Below are 10,649 nucleotides of genomic sequence, written 5' to 3' on the forward strand. Positions count from 1 at the left end.
TTCTGCCAGCTCTTAGCAAACTGTTGGAAAAAATTGTGTTTGACCAAATACAATGCTATTTCTCCGTAAACAAATTATCAACAGACTTTCAGCATGCTTATAGAGAAGGCCACTCAACATGTTTATTTTCTTTTTTATTTAACCTTTATTTAACTAGGCAAGCCAGTTAAGAACAAATTCTTATTTACAATGACAGCCTACCAAAAGGCAAAAGGCCTCCTGCAGGGACGGGAGCTGGGATTAAAAATTAAAAATAAAATAAAAATATAAGACAAAACACACATCACGACAAGAGAGACACCACAACACTACATAAAGAGAGACCTAAGACAAAATAGCATGGCAGCAACACATGATGACAGCTTTGCACACTCTAGGCATTCTCTCAAACACCTTCACCTGGAATGCTTTTCCAACAGTCTTGAAGGAGTTCCCACATATGCTGAGCACTTGTTGGCTGCTTTTCCTGCACTCTGCGGTCCAACTCATCCCAAAACATCTCAATTGGGTTGAGGTCGGGTCATTGTGGAGGCCAGGTCATCTGATGCAGCACTCCATCACTCTCCTTCTTGGTAAAATAGCCCTTACACAGCCTGGAGGTGTGTTGGGTCATTGTCCTGTTGAAAAACAAATGATAGTCCCACTAAGCGCAAACCAGATGGGATTGTGTATCGCTGCAGAATGCTGTGGTAGCCAAGCTGGTTAAGTGTGCCTTGAATTCTAAATAAATCACAGACAGTGTCACCAGCAAAGCACCCCCACACCATCACACCTCCATGCTTCACGGTGGGAACCACACATGCAGAGATCATCCGTTCACATACTCTGCGTCTCACAAAGACATGGCGGTTGGAACTAAAAATCTCAAATTTGGACTCAGACCAAAGGACAGATTTCCACCTGTCTAATGTCCATTGCTCGTGTTTCTTGGGCCAAGCAAGTCTCTTCTTCTTATTGGTGCTTTAGTAGTGGTTTCTTTGCAGCAATTCGACCATGAAGGCCTGATTCACGCAGTCTCCTCTGAACAGTTGATGTTGAGATGTGTCTGTTACTTGAACTCTGTGAAGCATTTATTTGGGCTGCAACCTGAGGTGCAGTTAACTCTACAGCAGAGGTAACTCTGGGTCTTCCTTTCCTGTGGCAGTCCTCATGAGAGCCAGTTTCATCATAGCGCTTGATGGGTTTTACGACTGCACATTTTCCGGATTGACTGACCTTCATTTGGTCCTGAACATTTTTTAAACTAAGAGCATTGTATTTGGTTCAAATCATTTCCTAAGTTCTAGACCTCAGCTGAATCTGGTAATGAATGGTGTGGCTGTTAAACAAGTTGAGGATATTAAATTGCTTGGAGTTACCTTGGATTGTAAACTGTCATGGTCAAAACATATAGATTCAATGGTTGTAAAGATGGGGAGAGTTCTGTCCGTAATAAAGAGATTCTCTGCTTTTTTGACACCACACTCCACAAAGCAAGTCCTGCAGGCTCTAGTTTTATCTTATCTTGATTATTGTCCAGTCATATGGTCAAGTGCTGCAAAGAAAAACCTAGTTAAGCTGCAGCTGACCAAGAACAGAGCCGCACGTCTTGCTCTTCATTGTAATCAGAGGGATAATATTAATAATATGCTTGGCCAAGAGTTGAGGAAAGACTGACTGCGTCGCTTCTTGTTTTTGTAAGAAAAAATGTGTAGAAATTCCAAATTGTTTCCATAGTCAACTTACACACAACACTGACACACACACTTACCCCACCATACATGCCATCAGGGGTCTTTTCACAATCCCCAGGTCCAGAACAAATTCAAGGAAACGTACAGTATTATACAGACCCATGAGTGCATGAAACTCCCTTCCATCTTATATAGTGCAAGTGAAAAGCAACCCTGGTTTCAAAAAACAAATAAAGCAACACGTCACGGCACAACGTCTCTCCCCCATGTGACCTACTTGTTGTGTGTATGTACAGTCGTGGTCAAAAGTTTTGAGAATGACACAAGTATTGGTCTTCACAAAGTTTTCTGCTTCAGTGTTTTTAGATATTTTTGTCAGATGTTACTATGGTATACTGAAGTATAATTACAAGCATTCCATAAGTGTCAAAGGCTTTTATTGATAATTACATTAAGTTTATGCAAAGAGACAATATTTGCAGTGTTGACCCTTCTTTTTCAAGACCTCTGCAATCCACCCTGGCATGCTGTCAATTAACTTCTAGGCCACATCCTGACTGATGGCAGCCCATTCTTGCATAATCAATGCTTGGAGTTTGTCAGAATTTGTGGGTTTTTGTTTTTCCACCCGCCTCTTGAGGATTGACCTCAATGGGATTAAGGTCTGGGGAGTTTCCTGGCCATGGACCCAAAATGTCGATGTTTTGTTCCCCGAGCCACTTAGTAATCACTTTTGCCTTATGGCAAGGTGCTCCATCATGCTGGAAAATGAATTGTTCGTCACCAAACTGTTCTTGGATGGTTGGGAGAAGTTGCTCTCGGAGGATGTGTTGGTACCATTCTTTATTCATGGCTGTGTTCTTCGGCAAAATTGTGAGTGAGCCCACTCCCTTGGCTGAGAAGCAACCCCACACATGAATAGTCTCAGGATGCTTTACTGTTGGCATGACACAGGACTGATGATAGCGCTCACCTTGTCTTCTCCGGACAAGCTTCTTTCCGGATGCCCCAAACAATCTGAAAGGGGATTCATCAGAGAAAATGACTTTACCCCAGTCCTCAGCAGTCCAATCCCTGTACCTTTTGCAGAATATCTGTCTGTCCCTGATGTTTTTCCTGGAGAGAAGTGGCTTCCTCGCTGCCCTTCTTAACACCAGGCCATCCTCCAAAAGTCTTCGCCTCACTTTGCGTGCAGATGCACTCACACCTGCCTGCTGCCATTCCTAAGCAAGCTCTGCACTGGTGGTGCCCCGATCTGCAGCTGAATCAACTTTAGGAGACGGACCTGGCGCTTGCTGGACTTTCTTGGGAGCCCTGAAGCCTTCTTCACAACAATTGAACCTCTCTCCTTGAAGTTCTTGATGATCCGATAAATGGTTGATTTAAGTGCAATCTTACTAGCAGCAATATCCTTGCCTGTGAAGCCCTTTTTGTGCAAAGCAATGATGACGGCACGTGTTTCCTTGCAGGTAACCATGGTTAACAGAGGAAGAACAATGATTTCAAGCACCACCCTCCTTTTAAAGCTTCTAGTCTGTTATTCTGACTCAATTAGGATGACAGAGTGATCTCCAGCCGTGTCCTCATCAACACTCTCACCTGTGTTAATGAGAGAATCACTGACATGATGTCTGCTGGTCCTTTTGTGGCAGGACTGAAATGCAGTGGAAATGTTTTTGGGATTAAGTTCATTTTCATGGCAAAGAGGAACTTTGCAATTAATTGCAATTCATCTGATCACTCTTCATAACATTCTGGAGTATATGCAAATTGCCATCATAAACACTGAGGCAGCAGACTTTGTGAAAATTAATATTTGTGTCATTCTCAAAACTTTTGACCACGACTGTACTGATATGTACGGTATGTGTAACTGATAGATGCACACACACAGTACATGTTCATGTTTTTAAATTTATGTCAATTATAAAGTATTTTGTCTGTAATGTCTTTTTCGTTATGTGTCAGACCCCAGTAAGACTATCTGTCGCCATAGGCGTCGGCTAATGGGGATCCTATTATATTAAATCAAATCAAATCCCCAGTGAGCTGAGTCTACAAGTGTCAAGAAGTTCATGGATGCTCCTTCTGTTCCTCACCCTTTAAGCGTTTGCTTCCTTTATTTTCTGTCTCTCCTTTTCCTCCTTTCACACTCTACTGAAATAGCAAATAATCACTATTATAACAAAAGCCCCAAGAGAATTCCTCAGACAGAATGAGAACCGTGTGCAAGTGATTGATTCCTTTCACTGTTTGGCATAATTTCTGTTAATACAATCCCCACCACCACACACACTGAGATAACAGGCAGGCAAGACTGTTTACTTCAAATATATGAGGATTTTCTTAATGGAAGTGACAGAGCTGAGATTAAAATCTTCTCTTCTTCATCGGCTAATTTAAAATTGTTCCCAATTATCTACAACAAGCACATTCGAACAACACAGAGGGACAAAGGAAGAAAGAGATAACACTGCAATGAGAGATAATATTTTCTTAACCCATTCCTGAGGGGAGTTGGGGGTTGAAGACTTGGCTTTGAAGTCGTGGATGGGGAACGGGAGGGGGCAGGGGCCCGAAATCACATGCATGGAAGCAGTAATGTGGAGAATTGCATACATGCCTAAACACACACGTTGCACAAACACACCACACATAATTAAATAAAACAACTTCTGTTTTTTGCATACCGGTACACATGTGAGGTATCCAGCTGACAGACAGACACAGAGATGCCAACTCATAAATAAATACTACTGCATTGGGATATTTTTCTCCACACTGATACAATATTCAAGGAGTTCCAATTTTAAAACTGCCATGACAGTCCCATTACACAATCAAATAGGCATAAGGTCCCAATTCTATGATATAAGAGCCATGGTTTGGATTGAAATTTAATTGAGTTGATACACATACTAGAGTACCTAATTTGTAAGGCATCAAACGTGTGGAAAAAATCATATTTTAAATGGGTCAACAGCATTCCCCTTGAGCTGTGAAAACATGGCTATCCCAGCCCAGTTCTCTGCATATTCAGAGCTGTCATTTTCCCTTTTTCAATATGCTGCACACATGTCCACACACACATTTATATTCACGGCACATGCAACACATTACCATTCAGACCGTCCTAATCCCAAACAGGAGCAGAATGAAATGGTTTCATGCTGATCTCTCCTGATGTGAACATGCTTTTCATTTCATTGCCTGCTCCACTAGAAGACTCAACAATTTGAACAAACACAATCAATAACACATAGTATTGTTGTGCCTCTAAATAACTAATCTAGACCTTAACCTCAGAGGGATGTTCAGGGCCCAGTTTTTCAAAAGTTATCTATCCGGATTTCGCCTATCGGATAGGATGAAATGCATAGAAATAGAATGAATAGAAAGGGAGACCCCATTCAAGTCAATGATTTGTCAGTTCTATTCATTATATTGCTATGTATTTAATCCTATCCGATAGGAGAAATCCAGATAGATAACTTTTGAAAAACTGGGGCCAGGGAAGTAAATGTGTAACAAGCAATCAGGCCAATGCAAAGGAACTACGCTCTTCTACTAACTCCATCCTCTTATCCAAGACCTTGTTCAATCAACCGGTTATCAGGTTTCCAGGATACTTAATGTATTCTTGCAGCAAGAAGGAAAATCATATTTTTGACCCCGACTTCACAGGATCACCAATAGCAGTTGTTAATGAAGCAAGCCAGTAAGATGAATTCAAATTCACAATTGTTGATGTGCACCTGCCAGCACTGCATGTCTTTTGTTGCAGAATAACCACATGTGCTGTTCTGCCTCTGGTGAAGGAAGAATATAAGGTAAAGGCCATGGAACGTTGCCTGGCTGGGAGACACAGCATCTGGAGCATATGGCATCTGCCAGCCAAAGATAACACTACCTCGTCTTTTAACTTTCTTCTTTCAATTGGTGATATTTGCCCAGGGGCAGGCACAGCTACATTCTCCATTTGTCTCCTCTCTATGTCTCAAGTAGCAGCTGGCAATCTTGGAGAGAGGGGTGGAGGGAGAGAGGGATGGAGGGAGAGAGGGATGGATGGAGGGAGAGAAAGCGAGAGGGATGGAGGGAGAGAAAGCGAGAGGGATGGAGAGAGAGAAAGCGAGAGGGATGGAGAGAGAGAAAGCGAGAGGGATGGAGGGAGAGAAAGCGAGAGGGATGGAGGGAGAGAAAGCGAGAGGGATGGAGGGAGAGAAAGCGAGAGGGATGGAGGGAGAGAAAGCGAGAGGGATGGAGGGAGAGAAAGCGAGAGGGATGGAGGGAGAGAGGGATGGAGGGAGAGAGGGATGGAGGGAGAGAGGGATGGAGGGAGGGAGAAAGAAAGCGGGAGAACATTTTGATTTGAATATCTAAAAAAAAAAACATGTCTGCATCATGAGCATTTTATAATAAAAATGTTATGTCCAATTCTAATCCTGAAATGATTCGATTCAAAATGGAATTCACTCTAAAACATTACACTCTAAACACAATACATGCAGGGAGGAGAGAAACAAGCAGAGCTTGACATTTAACAGGGGTCCAGACAGATGGAGGTAGTGTGTCTGTGAGTGTGTGTGTGTCTGTGAGTGTGTGCGTGTGTGTGTGTGTGTGTCAGACCTGGGTTCAAATACTATTTCAGGTATTTCAATTACTTTTCAAAACATTTAAAAACACATATTCAGATTCCTTTATTTGAAGAAAAAAAACAAGCAGTGACTGGAATGTATTTCAACAATAAGGCATGGGAACCCAGGGATTATTGTGTGAAAACTCCTTCCTAAGGGCTGTTCACCTTGGGCTGGGAACAGCCCTTAGGAGGGAGTTATCAAATGATAATCCCCAGGTTTGAGGGCCTTATTGCTTTTATAAAACGGTTGCCAACATATTTATAAAAATATGAATTACATTTTTTCATTAAACACATTATTTTAACAAGTAAACGTGTTTTTGCATTCTGAAGTTGCTACCCAAGCAGCAGGTCGTTATTATGTTTCAACCCAGTCGTTAATTCTAATCATTCGACGTTGCTATGCTAAACAAATCATTGGCATGTAGCTAGCTAGCAGAGATTCAATGATAATGAGAGACAAGAGCTTCAATAAATAATTATTTAATAAATATCCAATAGGCCTACATAGGCAACAACTATTATGGTTGGCGCAAAAGCTCTCACAGTCTAACGTCAGAATTAGACATTCATTCATGTTTCTCAAATGTAAAATGTCTAAGTTATTCCAAACGTCAAATTTCTAAACTTCTGTTTGGTTACTTCTCTGTATCATTCCAAATTAAGTTTAGGCATTAACTCCGAATGGTTAAGGCAGGGGTGTCAAACGTACGGCCCGCGGGCCGGATCAGGCCCGCAAACGGGTTTAATCCGGCCCGCGAGATGATTTCGATTTTTTTTTTATAATAAATAAAAATAAAAAAAATAAAAAAAATAAAAATTTAATTTTTTTTTAAAGTATAAAAATGCGCTGCAATTTTTCAATAAAATAAACTGCTGTTCCAATTGCGTCCACTGGATGGCGCAATAGCAATTGTGTTAAGCAAGCAAACTGTTTATACCGGGGCAGAGAAAGTAGGTCAAGCACGTGCAGCCAATGAGCTCCTTTGTTTTGCCCGCGATATTTATTACGGCTTCTACTTTTAACATTATGTGCTTTGGCACCCTCATTGCCCCAATATGTCTCTGTCAAAAAAGAGAAAAGTGGACGCAGAGTGCAGAGTGTTCCAAGAAAAATGGTCATCCTATTTATTCACGGAATTGAATGGGAAAGCTGTATGTTTGGTGTGTTCAGAGCATGTTGCAGTGCTGAAAGAATATAACCTTCGTCGCCACTATGTGAGTCTTCATGCCGACAAATATGACAACTTTCAAGGACAGCGGAGATGAGAGAAGGTGAATGAACTGTTGGCGGGTCTGAAGAAACAGCAGTCTGTGTTTACTCACAGCCGAGACATCAGTGACGCTGCAGTGAAAGCTAGCTACCTCATTGCTAATGAAATCGCAGTGGCTTCAAAACCATTTAGTGAGGGTGAATTTGTAAAAACATGCATGATGAAGGCAGCGGAGATTGTGTGCCCTGAAAAGCGGCAGGCTTTTGCAAATATCAGCCTGACAAGAAACACAGTTGCAGACAGGATTTCCTATCTTTCAGTGGATTTGGACAGCCAGTTTAAGCAAAAAGTAAAGTCATTTATTGCGTTTTCGGTTGCAATTGATGAAAGCACGGACATTACAGATGTTGCACAACTGGCCATTTTCATCCGCGGAGTTGATGACACATTGACCGTCACCGAGGAGTTCGTGGAGTTGGTGCCGTTGACAGATACAACGACAGCAGCTGATATTTTTACCGCACTCGTCGGCGCGCTGGACAGGGTCGGAGTGGACTGGTCCCGCGCTGTCAGCCTGGCTACAGATGGTGCGCCCTCAATGATCGGGAAAAAAGCAGGCGTTGTGACAAAGTTCAGAGAGAAAGTGCAATCTGCAAATGGAGGACGTGATTTTTTGACTTTTCACTGTATTTTGCACCAGGAGGCTTTGTGTTGCAAGTCATTAAAGATGGATAACGTCATGAAGGTGGTCATCCAAACTGTTAATTTCATCCGATCCAGAAGCCTGAATCACCGTCAGTTTGACAGCCTTCTCAGAGAGAAAGACCACATCTATGGCCTGCCATACCACACTGAGGTAAGATGGTTAAGCCGAGGTGCTGTGCTGAGGCGTTTCTTTGATTTACGAGAAGAAATTGAACAGTTCATGGAAGAAAAGGGCAAACCAGTGTTAGAATTTCATTCCGCAGAATGGATGCAGGACCTTGCATTTATGGTGGATGTTACAGAGCACCTGAATAACTTGAACAAACAGCTGCAAGGGCGCAACAAAGTTGTCACGCAGTATTATGACAGCATACGTTCTTTCAAGTTGAAGCTGTCATTGTGGGAGACGCAACTTGCCGGTGGTGATGCAGCTCACTTCCCCTGTCTGAAAAATGTGTGCGCGACCCAACATGTGGCAGACATGAAGCGGTTCAAAGATAAAATAACGGGACTGTTACGGGAGTTTGAGCAATGCTTTCAGATTTATGTTTATATGTTTTTATGTTGATGTGCTATTGTTTTTAATTGATTTTATTTTATTTGTATATTTAACCTATTCTTGACTCTGTGGTTCTTGCACTTGTTTGGGGAACAGGATTTCATTATTTTTATCTACATTTCTGCCTGAGAAATGACACCCTGATATAGTTCTGTGATCTGTGATATACTTCTGTGAATCACTGAGGCATTGTGTGTTTGTGTGTTCTTTGTCCTCAGAACTTTCAAATAACTTGAGGTGTTTTATGATTAATAGTGATGTTGTGCTTTTGGACACACTGTCCTCAGGCTCCAGCTTTATGTTTATATGTTTTTATGTTGATGTGCTATTGTTTTTAATTGATTTTATTTTATTTGTATATTTAACCTATTCTTGACTCTGTGGTTCTTGCACTTGTTTGGGGAACAGGATTTCATTATTTGTATCTACATTTCTGCCTGAGAAATGACACCCTGATATAGTTCTGTTATCTGTGAAACAGTTATGTGAATCACTGAGGCATTGTGTGTTTGTGTGTTCTTTTTCTTTAGAATTTTCAAATAAACTTCAGGTGTTTTATGATTAATAGTGATGTTGTGCTTGTACTATTTTGGACACACTGTCCTCAGGCTCCAGCTTTATGTTTTATGTTGATAGTATTAAAACAAAGAAAACAATCTGAAGTTGTTGTTTTTAAGTTATATATACCATGATTTTACCGGTCCGGCCCACTTGGGAATAGATTTTCCTCCATGTGGCCCCTGAGCTAAAATGAGTTTGACACCCCTGGGTTAAGGTAAGGGTTAAGGTTTGGGATAGGGTTAAAACAAAAATTTCAAAAACAACTTTCTATTGCTGGATTCAAACATGCAACCTCTAGAACCAGCCGCAGATGTTTACATCCATATGCCATCCCCGTCCACAACACCTTAGCAAAACCAAAGCCTACTTGAAGGTAACAGTGCTCACACTGTTGCCCCTAGTGGCCGGTTTCCACATCATCTCTTGACGTTGTCAGACATGGATGGGCGTCGAATACTGACTTGTAGCATGGGTGACCTGCCTGGGTTGGCGAGTCCGAGCTAACCCAGCTATAATGACGTTTCCGTTGATGGCACACGAGTGGAAGAACTGTCCATGGTCCTTGTGCTGGTTGGTGACAGCCAGTGCTTGCTGGGACCTCCCACTCACATCGTTGCCAGCTAAAATGGCACTCTAACGCTTTCTGTTCTCCATGTTAGGGGCTGCCAATAACTCGAGTGAGCTCTCACACCAATGGCCACTCACAGCCATGATTTCCCTTGCCTCCAGGCCCGCATCGGATAACTTTTGCTTTCTGAAATTGCTACCCAAGCGGGCTGGTCGTTAGTTATTTTCTCATGTTTTGACCCAGTCCTTAATTCTAATCATTCGACGTTGCTATACTAAACAAATCATTGGCATGTAGCTAGCTAGCAGAGATGCAATGATTATGAGAGACAAGAACTTCAATAAATAATTATTTAATAAATATCCAATAAGTCTATATAGTCCGTACTGCACTGGTTAATGAATGAATGGAATTCTGAGCGTTTACGGTTTCCATGGTGAATTATTATTTTCACGTTCATTCTTGGGCTAGCTAGCCCTAGGAACATCTCTGTTTGTTCCTAGATCTAGCCCACTGGCATGGGAGAGATCGCATTTGTAAAATGATACATTGTTGCACAGGTCATAGAGGCCAACAGGTAGATTTATACAACCCCCAACTGTTGCAACCCAAATAGTAGCATGGAAAAATAATGTGTAGACGCTTTTTTCCCCGAGGGAGATGACATTTCAACTCTTCTGCCTGCGGCTATGGAACCCTGTCCCAGACCTGCTGTTTTCAACTCTCTCTCTCT

Source organism: Coregonus lavaretus (genome assembly GCF_964263955.1).
Source record: "Coregonus lavaretus genome assembly, chromosome: 24".
NCBI classification, from domain to species: domain Eukaryota; kingdom Metazoa; phylum Chordata; class Actinopteri; order Salmoniformes; family Salmonidae; genus Coregonus; species Coregonus lavaretus.